Genomic DNA, 21,082 nt, shown 5'->3' with positions numbered 1-21,082 from the left:
TTTAATTCACGCAGAACCCGTTTCTCCGGCTTCTTTACCTTGTCGATTTGTTTCAAATGCTCTGATATTGTTGGAGTAGTAACATCAAACCTTGCTGCTAATTCATGCTTAGGTTGAAATGGATTCACTTCTACTACAACTTTCAGCTCACCATAATCCACCTTGGTCTCAAGGTCACCCACATGGCTCACTTTCAAAATTAAAATCACCATAACTTCTCAAACTGTTGGTGTACTGTGTGTTCATTAGCCACATCCTTCCCAAACGCTTTGATTATAGTTCAAGCTATCTGCACTGCATTGGTTCCACGATGGAACTCATATTAAAAAATATTTCGCAAAACTTGCTGTTAAAAAAAATTTTTTTGAGAGATAATCACAAGCTAAAACAGGAGTTTGAAAGAATGAGGATGTACCTTCACAATGAAAAGAAAATAAGAAGTGGGAAAGTGAAATGTCAGCAATATCAGCCGTCAAACTTTCTACTTTGAGGAAATCAGACATTTCATACTTAATAGCCGTAATAGGAATGTTACTCCAGTTGATAACTACTCAAAAGAAAATTTATAAGTAGGTTACCTTGAAGTATTTTATAAGACTTTGATAGAAGAATAAATGTTCTCAGCATGTTTAATATTTATGTTCTTTTAAGTAAGATGGGTTTTAGAACATCAGTTATCTACTGTTTAACAGGTATGATCTAGTTTACTTAGATGTAAATTTTTCAAAGTTAAATTTGAAAATGGTCTTTTGTTATTCTTAAATCAGATTTTATTTTATGAGTTTAGATGCTACATTTGATAAGGCAGATGAAATATAATAAACCTGAAAATATATATTCATGGTTCCTTCAAGGAAAACCCACCTACCTTTAGTAGTTTTAGTATATTGCATTATAAGTCTTCTTTTGTGTGCATATATAGCAGACTGGACGTTGGCATCATTCTAGGTTTAATTTTAAGTTAGGCATTATATAAGATTGAATTCATATTAATTATAACGTTAAAAAATAGAGGAAAATTTCATGATAATAAATTATTGGGACTATATGGCACAGATGCTTCTGTTTCAGATTGTAGAACTGTCGATCAGAATCAATGATTTATGGTTAAAAACAATTGAAATAATTCTGGTGATTTGGAATTTCTAAAGGATTTCCGTAGATGACAATGGAGAACTATACTCAGATGAGATTCTCCCATTGCTGGTAAGTCACATTATAAAACACGTATGTAAATATATCTTATTGGGGAGAGATAACATTTTCATATTGTCATATAATGAGTTTACCTTCTATAGTTATTCAGGTAGGTAAATAAGCCTTACTTATTTTCCAAAACATGTTTAAAGACCCCAAAGGGAGGGGAGAGCCAAGGTTCCTTTTGAAGGAGATTTCAATTCTCCTTCAACGTGCAGTGATTGTGATTCCAAAGTTCGACTTCTGTATATGGGTGACCATATACTAGATTTACCAGCACAGGATCAATTTTAAATGTTAGGTTAATCGCATGAAAAGTTCCAAGGAATTCTAATATTTTCAGATTTCCAGATTGTATCCTCTTGTATTTTTGTTGTTGGTTTCCTCTGCCACCTGACAAATATTGGTGTGTAGAATCAGTTATTTTTGAGAGTGAGGAAATACAGAAAAGAAAAATAAATAAAATCTTTTTTTAGGTGTAAAAAGAATTGAAAGGTTCCCCTTTCCTTCATAGCCAATTTTATCACTTAACAGTTGTTAAATTTGTTTAAATGCAGAGAATGATGCCTGGAAGAAAAATACTAATCAAATATCAAATATCTGTATAAGTACTTACCAGTATATAGCTTTTTTTCTTTTTGGAAGTATTTAAAGAACATACATATTTTATAACTTTTAAAATTATTAGCTTTATTTAGGTGTAATTCATATACCATAAAATTCACTCTTTTAAAGTGTACAGTTCAGAGGTTTTTAGTATATTCACAGTTGTGCAACCATCACTACTGTCTAATTTTAGAACATTTTCATCATCCCTAAAAAAAATCTTATATGTGTTAGCACCCATTCCCCATTCTTCTCTACCCCTGACCCCTGCCAACCAATTTCTGTCTCTATGGATTTGCCTATTCTGAACATTTCATATAAATGGAGTCATACAATTTATGTCCTTTTGTGTGTGGCTTTTCTTTTATTTAGCATGGTATTTCAGAGTTCATTCATATTGTGGTATATAACAAATACTTTATTTTTATGGCTGTATAATATTACACTGTAGGGATATATATTATATATTTATTTAGTCATCATTTGATAGTGTGGGTTATTTCTACTTTTTGGTTAGTATGAATAATGTTACTATGAACATTCATATTATAAGCCTTTGTGTATACATATAAATTCAGTTCTCTTGGGTATATACCTAAAATTGAAACTACAAGGTTTTAGGGTAACTGTATGCTGAGCATTTCAAATGCTAATCTGTTTTGCAATTGCATCAGTAATGTTTAAGGATTCTGATTTCTCTAGTTCTTGCTAACACTTGTCTATAGCCATTCTTGTGGGTGTGAAGGTATTTTTTTGTGGTATTAATGTGCATTTCCTTGATGACTGATGATGATAAGCATAATTTCTTGTGCTGATTGGCCATCTTCTTAGGAGAAATATTTATTTAAACCCTTTTCTTTACTATTATATTTTAATTGTTGAATTGTAAGAGGCTTTTTATTTTTTTTTATTTTTTAAAGACAGAGTCTCACTCTGTTGCCCAGGCTAGAGTGCCATGGCATTAGCCTAGCTCACAGCAACCTCAAATTCCTGGGCTCAAGTGATCCTCCTGCCTCAGCCCCCTGGGTAGCTGGGACTACAGACATGTGCCACCATGCCCAGCTAATTTTTTCTATTTTTAGATGTTTGGAAAGATAATTTCTTTCCGTTTTTAGTAGAGACGGCGTCTTGCTCTTGCTCAGGCTGGTCTCGAACTCGTGAGCTCAAGCAGTCCTCCTGCCTCAGCCTCCCACAGTGCTAGGATTACAGGCATGAACGACTGTGCCTAGCCTTTGTTTTAAAATACATATATTCTGCATACATGTTCCTTTACAGGTGTATGATTTTCAAATATCTTCTCCCATCCTATGGGTTGTCTTTTCACTTTCACAATACTTTCCTTTGACACACACAAGTTTTTACTTTTGGTGAAGTTCGGTTTATCTGTTTTTCTTCTTTTGCTGCTTGTGCTTGGTGTTATTAGAAACCATTGCCTAATCCAAGATCATGAAGATTAAACCTATGTTCTTGTCTAACAGTTTTGTACTTTTAGCTCTTACATTTATTAGTAGGTCTGTTATCTATTTTGAGTTAATTTTACATGTGATGTAAGGTAGCGATCCAACTTTCTTTTTTTACATGTGGCTGTCTGTTGTCCCAGCACTATTCGTTGAAAAGACTATTCTTTCCCCATTGAATTATCCTGGCATCAATTAACCATAAGCATAAGAATTTATTTCTGGACTCTTCAGTTGTATTCTGTTTATCTGTATGTATGTTTTTATGCCAGTAACACATACTCTTGATTACTGTAGCTTTGTAATAAGTTTTGAAATCAGGAAATGTGAATGTTCAAACATGTCGAATTTGAACATGTTCAAACATGTTGTTTTCCAAGATTGTTTTGGCTATCTGTGTTCCTTGAATTTCCATGTGACTTTTAGGGTTAGCTTGCAAAAAATGCATCTGGGATTTTTGAATTTGTAGATCTGTTTTGGGAGTATTGCTACCTTAATATTTCTCTTGATTCATTACCATAGGCTATCTTTCCATTTATTAATCTTCAATTTCGTTCATGTTTTATAGTTTCTGGCATACAGGTCTTACACTTCTTTTGTTACTTTTAAAAATTCCTAAGAATTTTATTTTTTTGATGTTATTGCAAATGGAATTTTTAAAAATTTATTTTTCAGATTATTAATTGCTTATGCATAGACTTTTGTATATTAAACTTGTATTTTATATAACATTTTTTCTTCAACTGTATGCTATAGAAATGGTTCAGGTGGATGGCTACATGCACATCTACCTCATTCACAGTAAATGCTTATTGAACACCTACCGTGTTTCCCCGAAAATAAGACAGGGTCTTATATTTATTTTTCCTCAAGAAGACACCGTAGGGCTTATTTTTAGAGAATGTGTTATTTTCCCCTCAAAGCCTCAGCTTGCAGCACGCACAGGATGGCCGGGACCTGACAGGGGTAGCCGACTTTGTTGGTGGGGCTGCCCGCACCTTTCTGGTCACCTCTGGGATAGTAGCTGCCATAATGGGGCAGATGAGAAGGGTTGCTCATCTTCTTTACCCCTCCGTGACAAAATGCATGGGTTGTGCAGATGTGCTATGTAGCCACGCCCATCACTAGGTCTTGTTTTTGGGGTGAGGGTTATATTGCACAAATGCTTAGAAATCCTGCTAGGGCTTATTTTATGGGTAGGTCTTATTTTCGGGGAAACATGGTACTGTGTAGTGTGCATTTTTCTAGGTGGTGGTGGAGATAGCAGTGTACAAAACCCACTTAAACCCCCACCTTCATGGCATTTATAGTCTAAAAGGGCAAAGAGAGATCATAAACAAGATATGTAAAATCTATATTACATAGTGCTAAGGAGAATAAATAAGGGAAGTGAGATTTAAATGTTTGGAGGTGTAAAGAATGAGGGGAAATTTTGGCTAGGGTGCCCAGGGAAAATTTCACTGAAACAATAACTTAAAGAACTGAAGGAGATGAGAGAGCTAACCATGTGGATATTTGGAGGAAGAGCATTTCACACAAAGGGCATAGTAAATGTGGAAACTCTGAAGTGGGAGAATGCCTGATCTGTTTGAGGAACCCTGAGGTGGTCATTGTGGTTTTAAAAAAGTAAATGTTGGGAAATAAAGAAGCAGAGAGTTAATGGAGGTCTAGTAGAGATCATTTGTTCATAATGAGTTTGATATTTACCTTCGAGAGAGATGGGAAGCTATTGAAGGTTTTTGAGCAGAGGCGTGAAAAGCTATAATTTATGTTTTATCAAGATCACTCTGGTTGCTAGGTTGAGCATAAACTGAAAAGGAATAAGGGCAAAATCAGGAGACTAGTCAGTAGGCTATTATTAATAATTAGTACAGGTGAAGAGGTGATTGGGATGGGCAGTGATGCCAGTGAGGGTGATGAGAAGCCGTTGGATTCTTGATATGTTTTGAAAATAGAGCCCATGGGATTTGGTAATAAACCAGATGAAAGTATGAAATGTTATTAAGTATGAAATGTCCAATTTCTTTAAGTACTAAGTTTGACAGTTTACCTCTGACATTTTACTTTGACACTTGTTTTTTTCTGTTGTGAAGGCACATCCTTATTCTTTCAAACTCGTGTTTTGGCTTGTAATTATTTCTCAAAAAAAATTTCTTTTAGAGCAAGTTTTGCGAAACCCTAGATAAGTCAAAATTCATGTTATTTTTTAATGTGAATTCCATCGTAGAACCAATGTAGTGCAGACATCTTGAACTATAATCAAAGCGTTTGGGAAGGATGTGGCTAATGAACGCACAGAACAGCGACGGTTTGGGAAGTTCTGTTTTAGCGATTTTAATTTTGAAAGTGAGCCATGTGGGTGACCTTGAGACCAAGGTGGATTATGGTGAGCTGAAAGTTGTAGTAGAAGTGAATCCATTTCAACCTAAGCATGAATTAGCAGCAAGGTTTGATGTTACTACTCCAACAATATCAGAGCATTTGAAACAAATCGGCAAGGTAAAGAAGCCGGAGAAACGGGTTCTGCGTGAATTAAAGGAGCATCAGAAGAGAAATCATCTCGAAGCTTGCCTTTCTTTTCTGTCACGACATAAAGGTGAACCATTTCTACACCATATTGTTACGTGTGATGAAAAATTGATTCTTTTTAACAACCACAAGTGTTTGACACAATGATCGGATAAGGATGAAGTGGCAAAACACAGTCTAAAACCACATACTAACTGAAAAAAGCTAATGGTGTTTGGTGATTCTGCACTAGTGTTATCTACTACAGCTTCATGAAACCTGGTGAATCGACTACATTGGATGTCTACTACAACCAACTAGATGAAATGATAAGGATGCTTGTGATCAAGCAAATGAGATTGGTCAATAGAGACAGGCTAATCCTCTTGTAAGACCACATGCCACAAAAAACAACACTGCTCAAACTACATAAGCTGGGCTTGGAAACTCTTTGTCATCCATCATATTCATCAGACCTTGCATCAACTGACTACGACTTCTTCCAGGTTTGGTACCACTTCTTGCAAGGGAAAATATTCAATTTTCAACAACCTGTGGAAAACACGTTTTTTGGTTTCATTGCCACTCTCTAGGCTTCACTACTGACATAAACAAGCCACCCTTAAAGTGGCAAAACTGTGTTAATAGTTGTTTAGGTGCATACTTTGAATAATTGTACTACTTCTTATTTGAGATATGAACTACACTTCTGACTTGAAATCAGACATTGCATATTTAATGACCTAATAAAAGAAAGCATAAAATGTGATATCAAGGTTTTGATCAGAGCAACTGAGAATTGAGTTGAATAATTTTTTAAATTATTGCATCATATATATTCATCACATCACATTCCAACATGAATATAAATAATTTTACCATAAAAGCTTAGGGGATAAAAAGGAAAGGAAGGAAAAAAGAAAAGATAACAAAAAAGGAAAAGAAGGTTTTAAAATACAGGAAATTAGGTCCTAATGAACATTAGTCTGGAATAAGTCTGAGATGCATGAGTGTAAATCCGATGTGTTCTGTCAGTCTTTAGAACTGAACTAGGAATTAACTCTGAGAATTCATAATATATTATAAAACCCTTTCTCTGTTGTAGAAATTAGTTGTTTTTTTTAGTTTTTGCTTTTACAAGTAATGATACTTGATATTTCTGTAAGGTAGGTTTCTACAAATAGTATTGTTAGGCCAGTAAACTATGTCAACTTAAATAATTTGATAGATTCTGCTAATTACCCATTACAAGATATATTTAGCAAGTTTTGTTCCCTAAAACAGTGTATGGGACTCCTTATTTACCTGGTTGCTGTTTTATGTATATGAAAAAATACACATTTGACTTATGTATATATAAAATATATATTTATAAATATTTGAATATTTACAGATAGCCTATATAATTTCCTGATGGTTTTTTTTTTTTTTTGGTCAGTTTATGTTCCTTTTAAAAAATTGTTATTAATTTGTAAGTATTCTTTATGTATCATTTAATTCTTTATTATAATTTGCAAATATTGTCTCATCTCTTTACCTTTTAACTTTATAATATGTAGTCATGTGAAATTTTAAAATTCCTACGTAGGTAAATCTGTCCATCTTTTATGGCTTCTGAGTTTCAGTGTGTTTACAAAGATGATATAAAAATCTTGCATTTTCTTCTAGTACTTCCATGATTTTACTTTATAGGTTTAGGTTTATAAATTTAGATCTGAATATATTAAATATATTTTTGGATATGCTATGATATAGTTTAGATTTGTATTGTGTTTGGCATATGGCATTAAGATGATGTCTACCTTTTATTTTTGGTTGTGGTATGACAAGGATACCTACCTTTTATTTTCTTCCATTTGGGTAGCTGATCATCTTGATCACTGGGATCCTTTCTCCACTGAAAATGCCACCTTTTTCTATATTAAGTTTTCTAAAAACTTTGAAAAAAATCAAGGTTATTGAAGTATAATTTATATCCAGTAAAATACACCCATTTTTAACAATACAGTTAGATGTACTTAGACAAATATGTACACTGTAACTGCCACCACAGTCAAGATATAGAACATTTGAATTACCTCTAAAAAATTCCCTCATGTCTCTTTATAGTTATTATTCTTTCTTGGCCCCAGGCACGCACTTATCTGTTTTTCTTGTTCTACAATTGCATATAAATGGAATAATGTAGTATATACTCTTCCTTGTCTGGCTTCTTTCACTTAGTTTTTGAGATTCATCCATTTTGTCTTTATCATTAATTTGTTGTTGTTTTTAGTATGCTAGGACTATCCCATGGCTTGTTTATTCATTCATTCTTTGGTGAACATTTAGACGATTTTTTAACAGTTTTAGGATGTCGTGAGTAAAGTTACTTCCTGTGTGTATGTCTTTGTGTGAATATGTGTTTTCATTTTTGTAAGGTAAACACCTTAAATTGGAATCACTGGGTCACATGGTATATATTTAAATGTTTAGGGAACTGCCAAACTATTTTCCAAATAGTTATACTATTTTACATTCCCATCAGCAGTGTATGAGAGTTCCAGTTCCTCCAAATCCTTGACAGCATTGGATACTCTGTCTTTAATTGCATAGGTTCTGATGAATATGTAGTGGTATCCCGTTGCAGTGCTTTTTAAAATCGTGGTAAAATATACATCAAATTTACCAGTTTAACTGTTTATTTTTTTATTTGAGACAGAGTCTCACTCTGTTGCCCAGGCTAGAGTGCTGTGGTGTCAGCCTAGCTAACAGCAAACTCAAAACTCCTGGGCTCAAGTGATCCTCCTGCCTCAAACTCCGGCGTAGCTGGTACTACGGCATGTGCCACCATGCCCGGCTCATTTTACAAATATACATACATACATACATATATATATATGTATGTATATATATATATGTATATATAACATTTTATTTTATTTTTTTTAGTTGTCCAGCTAATTTCTATTTTTTTTAGTAGAGATGGAGTCTTGCTCTTGCTCAGGATCATCTTGAACTCCTGAGCTCAAATGATCCTCCTGCCTGGGCCTCCCAGAGGGCTAGGATTACAGGTGTGAACCACCACGCCCAGCCCATTTTAACTGTTTTTAAGTGTACAGTTCAGTGGCATAAAGTACATTCACATTATTGTACAACCATTAACACTATCCATCTCTGTAACTTTTTCATTCTCCAAACTGAAACTGTGTACCCATTAAACAGTAACTCACCATTACCTCTTCTCCCCAGCCCCTGGTAATCACTATTTTACTTTCTATCTCTGTGTATTTGATAATTCCACGTACCTCATATAAGTGAAATTATATGCTTATCCTTTTGTGTTTGACTTATTTCACTTAACATAGTGTTCTCAAGGTTCATCCATGTTGTAGCATGTATCCAAATTTGATTCTTAAGGTTGATTAATGTTACATTGTATGTGTATTTAGCACATTTTATTTATTCTTTCATTGGTAGATGTTTGGGTTTTGTACTTTTTGACTGTGTGAATAATGCTGCCATGCATATTGGTATACAAATATCTGTTTGAGTCCCTGCTTTCAGTTCTTTTGGTTACATAGCTAGGACTGATATTGCTGGGTCATATGGTAATTCTCTGTTTAGTGATTTGAGGAACTGCGGTACTGTTTTCCACAGCAGCTGCACCATTTACATTCCTACCAGCAGTGAACAAAGTTTCTGATTTCTCCACATCCTTGCTAACACTTGTTATTTTCTGGTTTTTTTTTTTTTAGTTAAAATAGTTGCCATCCTAGTGGGTGTGAAGTGTCATTACGGTTTTAATTTACATTTTCCTAATGACTAATGTTGAGAAGTTTTATTCTTCTGCGAGTGCTGTTCAAATATTTTACACATCATTTTACACACATGTAAGTTTTTTGTCAGATAGATAAATGTATTTCTTCTGCATCTTTACCTGTCTTCTGACTACTTATTAATTACCAAGAGCAAAATGTTGAAATCTTCAGTTAAAATTTTGAATTTGTTATCTTTCCTTCTGTCCATTTTTTTCTGCTTATTTTAAAGCTGAGTCATTGGGTGCTTTCACATTTAGGATTGTTAGTTCTCTTTGATTAATTGATTTCTTTATTGTTATGAAATGTCTCTTTATTTGCTATAAGTATACTTTGGTATTGGTATATCTACTCTTTTTTTTTTTTGAGACAGAGTCTCACTTTATTGCCCAGGCTAGAGTGAGTGCCGTGGCGTCAGTCTAGCTCACAGCAACCTCAAACTCCTGGCTCAAGCAATCCTCCTGCCTCAGCCTCCCAAGTAGCTGGGACTACAGGCATTCGCCACCATGCCCGGCTAATTTTTTGTATATATATATTAGTTGGCCAATTCATTTCTTTCTATTTATAGTAGAGACGGGGTCTCACTCTTGCTCAGGCTGGTTTCGAACTCCTGACCTCGAGCAATCCGCCCGCCTCGGCCTCCCAGAGAGCTAGGATTACAGGCGTGAGCCACCGCGCCCGGCCTATATCTACTCTTATTATGAAATGTCTCTGTTTATGTCTGGTAATATTCTTTGTCATAAACTGTACCTTGGTATTGGTGTATCTACTCCTTTCTTATGATTAGTTTTTGCATATTGTATCTTTTGCTGTCCCTTTATTTTTAATTTATATCTCATTATATTTAATGTGTCTTCTAGACGGCATACAGTTGCATCTTGGTTTTAGTTTTATATGGTCTCTACTTTTTAAATTTTGTTCATTTACATTTATTGTAATTGTCAGTACAGTTGTGTTTAAGATAATATTTGTGTTTTATTTGTCCTACCCTTTTTTTCCCCCTATTTTCTTTTGAATTAAGGGGGCATTTTTTAGAATTTTGTTTTATCTCTGCTGTTAGCTTATACCTTTGTATCTTATCCCTTAGTAGTTTTCTAGGATTTGCAATCTGCACCTTTAATTTATCTCAGTTTACCTTCAAAAAATTATTCCTCTTAGTATATAACATAAAAATTTTAATATACATCCATTTACCCTGCCCTTTCCTTTTTGGTATTGTGGTGTTACATTTAACTTCTATGTATGTTATAAATTCCACGTTAGGGTTTGTAACTATTTCTTTAAATGGTCGTCAGTTGTCTTATAAAAAAATTTAAAAACCAGGAGTAACATTCTTTTATATTTACTCTTATATTGCCTTTCCTTTTTGTAGATTTGTGTCGATTCATTTTTGAAGACCTATTTTTTTGTTGGTGTTATTTTCTTCTGCTTGAAGAACTGTCTTTAACATTTCTAAAATCCAGGTTTAATGGCTGCAAAATATTTCAGCTTTTATTTGTATGGAAATACTTTTACTCCACTCCAGCATTTTATTACAAAAATTTTAAACTTTATACAGACTTCTAAAAAAATTGCAGAATGTAATTCCACAATTAATATTTTGCTATATTTTATTTGTCTTATATTTATCTACCTATCTATTCTCTATCGTTATAATGATTTGTCTTTTTTTATGACCTCCTACCCCTTTTTATTTTTTTCTTTTTTGATGCTTTTCAAAATAAGTTGTAGATATTAGTATACTGTATCCTTAACTTTGGCATGCATGTTATTAACTAAAACCTTGTAATTCAGTTTAGTAATAACTAGAATTTAGTATGTTGTTTCAATTATTTATTGCTATGTAACAAGTCATCCCAAACTTAGTGCCTTAAATGTCAGCAGTCATTTATTTTGCTCATGAATCTGTAATTTGGTCAGGGATTGGCAAGGATAGCTTGTCTTGGCTTTAAGTATGTCTGGTGGGGTGACTTGATGACTTCAGGCTAGAATCATCTGAAAGCTTGCTGACTCACATATCTGGAGATTGATGTAAGTTGTTAGTTGTGACTTCAATAGGAGCTCTGGTCCAGAACACTTAGGTGTTACCTTTATATGTGGTTGCTTGGCTTCTTTGCAGCATGGTGACTACATTCCAAGAGTGAGCATCATAAGATAGCAAGGCAGAAGTGAGTGGCATTTTTAAGATTTAGCATCAAAAGTCACAGGGCACGTACTTCCACTGTATAGTCATCCCTCTGCATCTGCAGGTTCCATATTTGCAGATTCAACAAACTGTGGGTCAAAAATACTTAAAAACAATAAAAAAATAACAATACACAATAAAAAGTAAAAAGCACTTACAATGCTTTTGTAACAATGCCTTACACAGCGCTTATATTAAATTAGGTATTATTAGTAATTTAGAGATGGTTCAAAGTGTACAGGAAGAAATGTGTAGGTTATATGCAAATACTATACCAGGTTATATAAGGGACTTGAACATCCTCAGATTTTGCTGTCTGTGGGTGGTTCTGGAACCAGTCCCCTATGGATACTGAGTGACGAGTGTACTCTTTTGATTGAAAGTATCACAAAGGCCACTCATTCAAGGAGAAGAGCCATAGACTCTACTACCTGATAAGAAAATGCCAGTGTTACAATGTTAAGGGTATGTGGGATGGGTTATATTTTGGTGGCCATCTTTGGCAAATACAGTCTGCCACATATAATATTTAATGAGCTTTGACAAATGCATACATCTTTGCAACAAAGTCCTATCAAGGTATAAAACCTATACCTATCCTAATTAGTTCTTGCCCCAACCACCCCCAAAGTCAACCATTAGCTTGGTCTAAAACTTGTTTAACCACTTCGGTACCAGCGTAGACTATAGTCGATAGTTGCAGATGAATGCGCACAGCGACTTTAGCCCACAGCCGTGATATGAAGGCACACAGCCGAGTGTTGACTTTATCGACAGCCGTGATGTGACTTTTCTAAGTTTTTCATTTATCAAAATAAAATTGTGAACATTTAAAAATAACATAATGAAAACATATATGTATATATTACCTATTCTGATTTACATTACAAGTAAAGTTGCCTGTAAAGTAAAGCAAGCTTTTAGTGCTTTAAAGCTTTCCTTATCACACAAGAGCAAAATGGATCCTTCATCAGTGCACAGCACAAACTATTGTGTGGACTGTGAGTGCCGGCTGTGGGCAAGGTTTCGTTGCCGGTGAGCACGGTAACAAAGTGATTAAATAGAATCATGCAGTATTTATGTATTGTGAAAGGATTCATTTACCCAGCATGATGTTTTTGAGATTCATTCACATTAGTGCATGTTTCGATGGTTTGTAATGTCATCTTCTGTTAAGGGGCACCTGGGCTATTATCAGTTCCAGGCTGTTTTCAGTTCCTAGCTGTTGTAAATAAAGCTGCAGTGAACATTTGTGTGAAAAAAGTCTATGTGTGGACATACATGTTTTTTTCTTCTCTTGGTTAATTACTATATGTAATTCTAGGTTGATATTCTTTTCTTTAAGCATTTGTTTTTTATGATAAATCTGTGATTATACAATTGTGTGCCACATAATGACTTTTGGGTCAGTGACAGATCACATTGATGACAGTAGTCCCATAAGATTATAATACCATATTTTTACTGTTTTATGTTTACAGACAAAAATATATACCATTGTGTTAGGATTACTGACAGTGTTCAGTGCTGTAACATGCTGTAAAGGTTTGTAGTCTAGGGGCAATAGGCTATACCACATAGCCTAGGTGTGTAGTAGGCTATATCATCTAAGTTTGTGTTAAGTATATTCTGAGATGTTTGCACAATGGAAGAATCATGCCATAACACTGCCTATTAATATATTTCTCAGAATATGTTTCTGTTGTTAAGCAATGCATGACTGTACCCGTCTATGTAAAGTCTTTTTTTTAAAACTAATGTCATGCCAGGTTTTTTTTTATTTCAAAATATTATTTTTGGGATACAAATGTTTTTGGTTACATGTATTGATTTTGTTATGCTTGAGTCAGGGTTAAAAGTGTGCCCATCACCCAGATAAAGTGTTCATTGTGCCCGTTAGGTAGGTTTTCGCCCATCCCATCTTCTCGCCTTCCCCCTGCTTGATTTCCACTGAGATTTACTTCTTCTGTACTTGTGTGCTCATCGGTTAGTTCCAGTTCAATAGCAAGTACATGTGGTGTTTGTTTTTCCATTCTATAGATACTTCACTTAATAATGGTCTACAGTTCTATCCAAATTGTTGCAAAAGGCATTCATTCATCCATCTTCATGGCTGAATAATAGTCTATAGTATACATATGCCACATTTTGTTAATCTACTCATGAAATTGATGGGCACTTGGGTTGATTCCACGTATTTGCAGTTGTGAATTGTGCTACAATAAACATTTGAGTACAGGTGTCTTTTTAATAAAATAACTTCTTTTCCTTTGGGAATATGCCCAGTAGTGGGATTGCTAGATCAAATGGTAGGTCTACTTTTAGTTCTTTGAGGAATCTTCATAATGTTTTCCATAGAGGTTGTACTAATTAGAAGTCCCACCAACAGTGTATAAGTGTTCCTTTCTCTCTGCATCCATACCAGCCCTTATTGTTTTGTATTTTTTAATAAAAGCCATTCTAACAGGGATAAGGTAATATCTCATTGTGGTTTTTTAATTTGCATTATCCCTGATAATTAGTGACGTTGAACATTTTTTCTTATGCTTATTGGCCATATGCCTGTCTTCTTTTGAAAAGCTTTTGTTCATGTCTTTTGCCCACTTTTTAATGGAATCGTTTGTTTTTTTCCTTGCTTATTTGCTTGAGTTCTTTTTAGATTATAGTTATTAGCCCTTTATTGGATATATAGCTTGTGAATATTTTCTCCATTCTGTAGGTTGTCTGTCTGTTCTGTTGATTATGTCCTCAGCTGCGCAGAAGCTTTTTAATTTAATCAAGTCCCATTTATTTACTTTTTTTATTGCTGTGATTGTCACTGGGGTTGTCTTCATAAATTTTTGCCTAGGCCAATATCTAAAAGAGTTTTTACCCAACATTTTCTTATAGAATTCCTATGGTTTCATGCCTTACATTTAAGTCATTTATCCCTCTTGAATTAATTTTTTGTGAGTAGTGATAGATAATGGATCCTGTTTTAATCTTCTGTATGTGGCTATACAAGGTTCCCAGCACCATTTATTGAACAGGTGCATTTCCCTAGTGTGTATTGTTGTCTGCTTTGCAAAGATTAGTAGGCTGTATGTGGATTATTTTATATCTTGGTTCTCTGTTCTGTTCCATTGGTCTATGTTTCTATTTTTAGCAATACCATGCTGTTTTGGTTACTATTGCCTTGTATAGTTTGAAGTCTTGTGATGTGATGCCTCCAGATTTGTCCTTTTTGCTTAAGATTGCTTTGGCTTTTGGTGCTCTTTCTGGCTCCAAATGAAGCATGGAATTTTTTTTTAGGTCTGTGAAAGATGACATTGTTATTTTGATGGGAATTGCATTGAATCTGTAAATCACTTTGAGGAGTATAGATACTTTAACAGTGTTGATTCTGCCAATCCATGAGTGTATATGTTCTTCCATTTTTGTATTGTCTACAGTTTCTTTCCTCAGCATTTTTTAGTTCTCTTTGTAGAGATGTTTCACTTACTTGGTTAAGTATATTCCTAGGTATTTTATTTTTTTTGTTGTTGCTATTGTGAATACTATTGAGTGTTTGATTGGACTCTCAGCTTGACTGTTATTGGTGTATAGGAATGCTACTGATTTATGTACATTGATTTTGTAACCTGAGGCTTTGCTGAATGTATTTATCCATTTCAGGAGTGTCTTGGTGGAGTCTTTGTGTTTTTCTAGATATAAGATCATATCATCAGCAAAGAGCGATAGTTTGACTTCTTCTTTCCCCATTTGGATTCTCTTGATTTACTTTTCTTGCTTGATTGCTCTGGCTGGGACTTTCAGCACTATGTTGAATAGAAGTGGTGACAGTGGGCAACCTTGTCTGGTTCCAGTTCTTAGTGGGATGCTTTCAACTTTCCCCATTCAGAATGATGCTGAATTTTGTTGAATGTTTTTCTCCTCCTCTTAAGATTTTCTGCGTATCACTGTTCATTTTTGGTGATTGTCTTGCTGAGAGTTGAGATTTTTTTTTACAGTTGAGTGCTTTTAATCAGATTTGGAAAGTTGTCAGCCCATTATGTCTTCTTTATTTTTTCTTATTTAATTAGAATACTCCAGGATGACTACTATGTCTTCTTTATATATTTTTTAGCTGGCTCTACTTCTCCTACACCATTTCCTCTTTTTCTGGGACTCTTGTTACACACGTGTTAGACTGTCTGATATTTGTCCACAGGTCATTAGTATTCTTTTCATTATTTTTTAGTCGTTTTCTCTCTCAGTGCTTCAGCTTGCTTTGTCTTCTATTTCACTGGTTGTTTTCCCCTTCATTGTCTAATAATGTCAGGGATTTTTTAGTTTTTTATTGTTAGAAGTTCCAGTTGATTCATTTTTATCTTTATTCATGTATTTTTCAAATCTCTGAGCATATTTGTAATAGCTACTTGAAAGTCTTATCAATTGGTGGAATTTCACTTCTGAGTTTGTTGATTGATTTTTCTCTTGGTTATGGCATGTATTTTCCTGTTTGTTTGCATATTTGGTAATTTCTTATGAGATGGTGGGCATTATAATATTTTGTTGTTGAATGGATTTTGTTTGCCTTTAGTGTTCAATTTTGTTTTGGCAGCCAGATTAATAACTTGCTGATCAGTTTGATCCCTTCAAGTCTTCATTAGGGTGTGTGTCTAGAGAAGGCTTTGCCGTAAGGGTAGTAGCTACTAAGGCATGGTCCATCTTGAGTCTTTTCTAAATGTTTCCAGTGTCAGAGTATTCTCTTCACCTGGTTGAAAGGAACTTTAGAGTCTCCCAGTCCTTTATAAGCTCTGGGAATATTTCAGCTCACCATTCTTTCCCTGGCTTCATGGAGTCTCCTACGTTACTCAAGCACAGTTAGTATATAGTAATAGACTTGCAAATGTCTTTCCAGTGCTCCTCTTCTTTAGCACTTTGTCTTACCAGTTTTACTGTCTTCAGCGTCCTCAACTCTGATCCCCTGCTTCTGACCTCAGTGAGACTGCTGTCTTCTGATTGGGTTTTCCCTCCATTAACTGCAGGTGGGGAAGTGCCTCAAGGCAGAAATCCAAATAGTGAATGGCTCACTGAGTTGTTTTTGTCCTCTCTCAGATTGCAGTCCAGAGCTGCCTTTTGTCTGAAAATCCTTGTTTTTGAGAAGCAGCAGCTGTCATATACTTTTGGATCTTTCTCTGGATTTATTTTGTGTTCCACTTATCTATTTGTCTAATGCTCATACCAAACTGTTTTTTTTGTTAAGCCCCTTAATCAAAATATATATACAGAATAGTGCACAGTATATACTGAAACTAAATATATGCATATATGAGAGTATACAGCTTGTTGAACTTTAGCACGCTGAGCGCACATGTTTAGCCAGCATTCAGATCAAGAAGTCCTGTCTAACCCCTTGTGCTATCCATCACTACCCGTTTCTTTCAAGCGTAACCACTGTCCTGATTTCTAAAAGCACAAATTAGATGTTCCTGTTTTTTATGCTTTATCTAACTAGAATCAGTCACATTTAGTTGTGTCTGGCTTCTTTCATTTAACATATTTGTGAGATTCAGCTGGTTGTAATAGTTGATTGTTCATGATAGTTGGTGTGTAGTATTCTGTTTTAGGAATATGCCACAGTTTATTCTGGGGATGATGAACATTTTAGTCATTTTTCGTTTGGGACTATTAAGAATATTGTTGCTTTCGACATTCCAGTGAATGTCTTCTTGTACATATGTACTTACTTCTGTTTGATATGTACTTAGGAATGAAAATTTTAAATCATTGGGTGTGCATATATTTAGTTTTAGCATATGCTGTCAGTTTTTTGAAGGAGTTGTACTATGCTTTAATATCTGGCAGAGCAAATTCTCTGGGAGAAAAGGACCTTTTTCTATTAGAAACAAATTTTTTGGTTATTCTTACATATTTAATCTTTGAAATAAACTTTTGTTAACTTTGCATTAATTTGAGAAGAAATGGTATCCTTATTTGTTCATCTATGAATTGCATTTGGAACTACCTCAAGATCTTTTGTCAGGCAGTGAATCCTGATTCCTTTTTTTTTCCTCTCTCTCTTGTTGAGGGAGGTGTGGTGTCAAGAAAACATAGTCACCGTCATTATGACAGCAAAAATATGAATGAGATGATCCCTACCATCAACCAGCTTATAATTAGAGGCACTGATAAATATATATGGATACCTGTAATGTTAGGCATAAAATAGTAGAAATTAGTGGATTATTTTATGGTTTGGGGAGTGTATAGTAAGGCCAAAGGAGATAGTGGTTATGTGTAGGAAAACAGTTTGGGGGACCCTGTGAGATACAGCCTTTAGAATGAGTAGGGTTTTTAACACAGCATGGTTGAGGATGGATGAGGGGTAGAGATTAGCAATGGACAGGAGAACATTTCTGAGTAAAATATCCTCAGAAGCAAAAGTATTGAAGTCAGAAATACAGATGGTTGGCTAGGCACAGTGGCTCACACCTATAATCTAGCACTTTGGTAGGCCAAGGTGGGAGGATTGTTTGAGGCCAGAAGTTTGAGACTAGCCTGGGCAATTTAGCGAGATCCCATTTTGACAAAAAAATGAAATGAGCTGGGCATGGTGGTGCACTTGTAGTCTCAGCTATTTGGGAAGCTGAGGTGAGAGGGTCGCTTGAGCCCAGGAGTTAGAGGTTACATTGAGTTGTGATTGTGCCACTGTATTCTATCTAGCTCTGCAAAAGAAAAGTATTGCCTCTGAAAGAAAAGAAAGAAATACAGATGGCAAGTATGTAATAGCCAGTAATCCAGTGATGGGACTAGATCTGGTATCTGGTGACGATATTGTACAGTGAGAAGTAACGTTTGGGTGACTGGATGGGTGCCATGTGGCAAGGGCTTCAAATAATATGTGAGGGAGTTTGAAATTTATTCCTTTGGCATTGAGAAAACATAAGAAGCTTTTGAATACGGGAGCAATATGGCCAAGGTTGAGTTTTTAGGGAGATAGTTTTAGCAGCAGAGTCAAGGATAAAGGCACAAGGAAAACCAGATGAAATAATGGGTCTCTGTAGTAGTATAGTGTTGGTAAGCACTGGGGAAAAAAAAAAGAAGAGCTATTTCAAAGATAAAATTTATGGGGTTTGAGTGTAAATTGGAGAGATACAAAGAAATGAGCATAAGCTTTAGACTCGGACAAATGTGGGTTTCAATCTTAACCTTTACGATTACTAGTTAAAGGACCAAAAGCAAATCAACTAGGAGAAAAGTTTCATCTTTGGTAGGATGCTTATTCTATAAACATTTTCAAGTACTGGAAGCATAAAAATGAACAATAGACATGTTCTCTTGGAGTTTGGTCTATTCTGGAAGAAGACACTGGGCTGGCAGGTTTTGGCCAAATTGTGCATATATAATCTCAGTTGACATGATCAGGAGTTTGGACTTTATTCTGGAAGCACCTAAAAGCCATCAAAAGAAGAACAGGGGTAGTGGGAATTTCTGAGGTAGAATTGGGAACACTTGGTAAACAATTTAATGTAGTAGGAAAGAGAGAGATTCTTTAGGGTTTGACTCAAAATTTTCTGATTTGGGCGACTACCATTATCTCCTAGGGTTTTCTTAGTGAGTCTGATAAATCTTGCTCATCCCTTATGAAGAATGTCTTCCATTTTCCCCAGAGTCAGAACTTTTAATGATAATACCCACTCACCACCCCTTCTGTTTCTCCTTCCTGGTGCTTAACTATGCATTGTAATTACATGATTTATTGTGGTTTTTATTATTTGTGGCCATTCCTTTTACCACATGAGAAGAGATGTCTAGTTTCATTACCATTGCGTCTTCACCCACCTACTAGGCACCCAAAGTCTAGTAAACATTTTTTGAATGAATGAGAAGGCTAGTGAGTATCAGCCTACACAGTGGTTAGGCTAAACAAAAATGAGGGATAGAAAGTAAAGAATGTTGCAGAATTTTTCAGTATGTAGTTAGGAGGACAGCAAGATTAGGTGTATACAGGGTAAAGTGAGATTTTGGGGAAATAATTGAGTTTGATTTTAGATACATTGAATTTAGATGCTAATGAGACATCTAAGTTTATATGTGCCATCTTACCAAAGACAAAGGCTTAAAGGTGTACATATATGGCTCTTTTTTTTTTTTTTCCTTTGAGACAGTCTTGCTCTGTTACCAGGGCTAGAGTGACATGGTGTCAGCTTGGCTCACAGCAACCTCAAACTCCAGGGCTCAAGTGATCCTCCTGCCTCAGCCTCCCAGGTAGCTGGGAATACAGGTGCTTGCCACTATGCCAGGCTAATTTTTTCTATTTTTAGTTGCCTGGCTAATTTTTTTTGTTTTTAGTATAGATGGGGGTCTCTCTCTTGCTCAGGCTTGTCTCAAACTCCTGACCTCAGGTTATCCTGCAGCCTCAGCCTCCCAGAGTGATAGTATTATAGGCAGGAGCCCCTGCACCTGGCCTGAGTTACGAGTCTTAAATATAGAGATGCTATGGGAATGGGTGGCATTGCACAGATAATTAATTTAGGTTGAGAAAAGTGGCTGTTGACAGAAACTTATGGACTGGCTATGTATGAGAGGTAGGAAGATAACTAGCGGAAGACCTTGTTGCTGTTACATGAAAGACAATGGCTGGATATAGCATTAGGGAAATTAGGAGAGGTTAGGAATGGTTAGCAGTATGAAATACTACAAAAATGAAGTAGGGTTAAGGGTACGCAGCATTGGAATATACAGGAATGATAATAGATTTTATAAGAAATATATCAGCATCTGAGCTAATTTTTGAGGTTTTTTTGGTAGTTAAGGAAAAAGAATAAAGACATGGTACTCTAAGGGGCCAATGGAGTTGAGGGAATTGTGTTGCAAGCACCATTTCACAGCATTGTTTAAAACTTTTTTGTGTGTATGTTTAAAACTTTTTAGTCTTAACTGCAGCATGGACTAGAATGACGAGAGCCTAAAGGGAGGAAGGCTTAAGAGAGTTGTTGGAGCAGTCTGTTGTCAGTTGTGAAGTTGCAAATTGACAGAACTTAGAGAGTTTTAATACGCAGCTTTATGTATAAATGTAAGACACCGTAAACTTGGTGCACAGGAGAACAGAAGTGCTGGGTGTTATAATAAAAAGGATAGAAAAAGCAGTTTGTGAAATTGTTTTGCCATAGGTTTGGAAGGAGGTGAAGGAAAGAGGCTATTGGAGAGGAGATGAAGGACATACCAGATCTGATAATGTGTGTGTGTGTGTGTAGGGGGGGAGTGGTTGTTGGCAGATGGACTACATTTTAAGAATAAAATAGAAAATGAATAAAATGAAAATTTTAGATGGGTAGCTTGATGTGGGCATTTCTTATTAGATTATT

At 35.2% G+C, this 21,082-nt stretch overlaps 1 protein-coding gene across 6 annotated transcripts in view; it reads left to right on the top strand.

Moving 5' to 3' along the window:
• Nucleotides 1-21,082, top strand: part of UBE3A (ubiquitin protein ligase E3A) — a 113,658-nt gene that overhangs the window by 11,019 nt on the left and 81,557 nt on the right. For 2 of the 6 annotated variants that reach the window (XM_076004834.1, XM_076004833.1), the window contains exon 2: nt 1,152-1,206. The exons of the other annotated variants lie outside the window; for them this stretch is intronic. The gene's annotated coding sequence lies outside the window, so the exon portion shown is untranslated. The remainder of the gene's footprint in view (nt 1-1,151; nt 1,207-21,082) is intronic. 6 annotated transcript variants of the gene reach the window in all.

Source organism: Microcebus murinus, chromosome 7 (assembly GCF_040939455.1).
Source record: "Microcebus murinus isolate Inina chromosome 7, M.murinus_Inina_mat1.0, whole genome shotgun sequence".
In the NCBI taxonomy this organism is placed as follows: Eukaryota; Metazoa; Chordata; class Mammalia; order Primates; family Cheirogaleidae; genus Microcebus; species Microcebus murinus.
The sequence above is the reverse complement of the archived record's forward strand: the minus strand, read 5'-3'. Positions and strand labels throughout refer to the sequence as shown.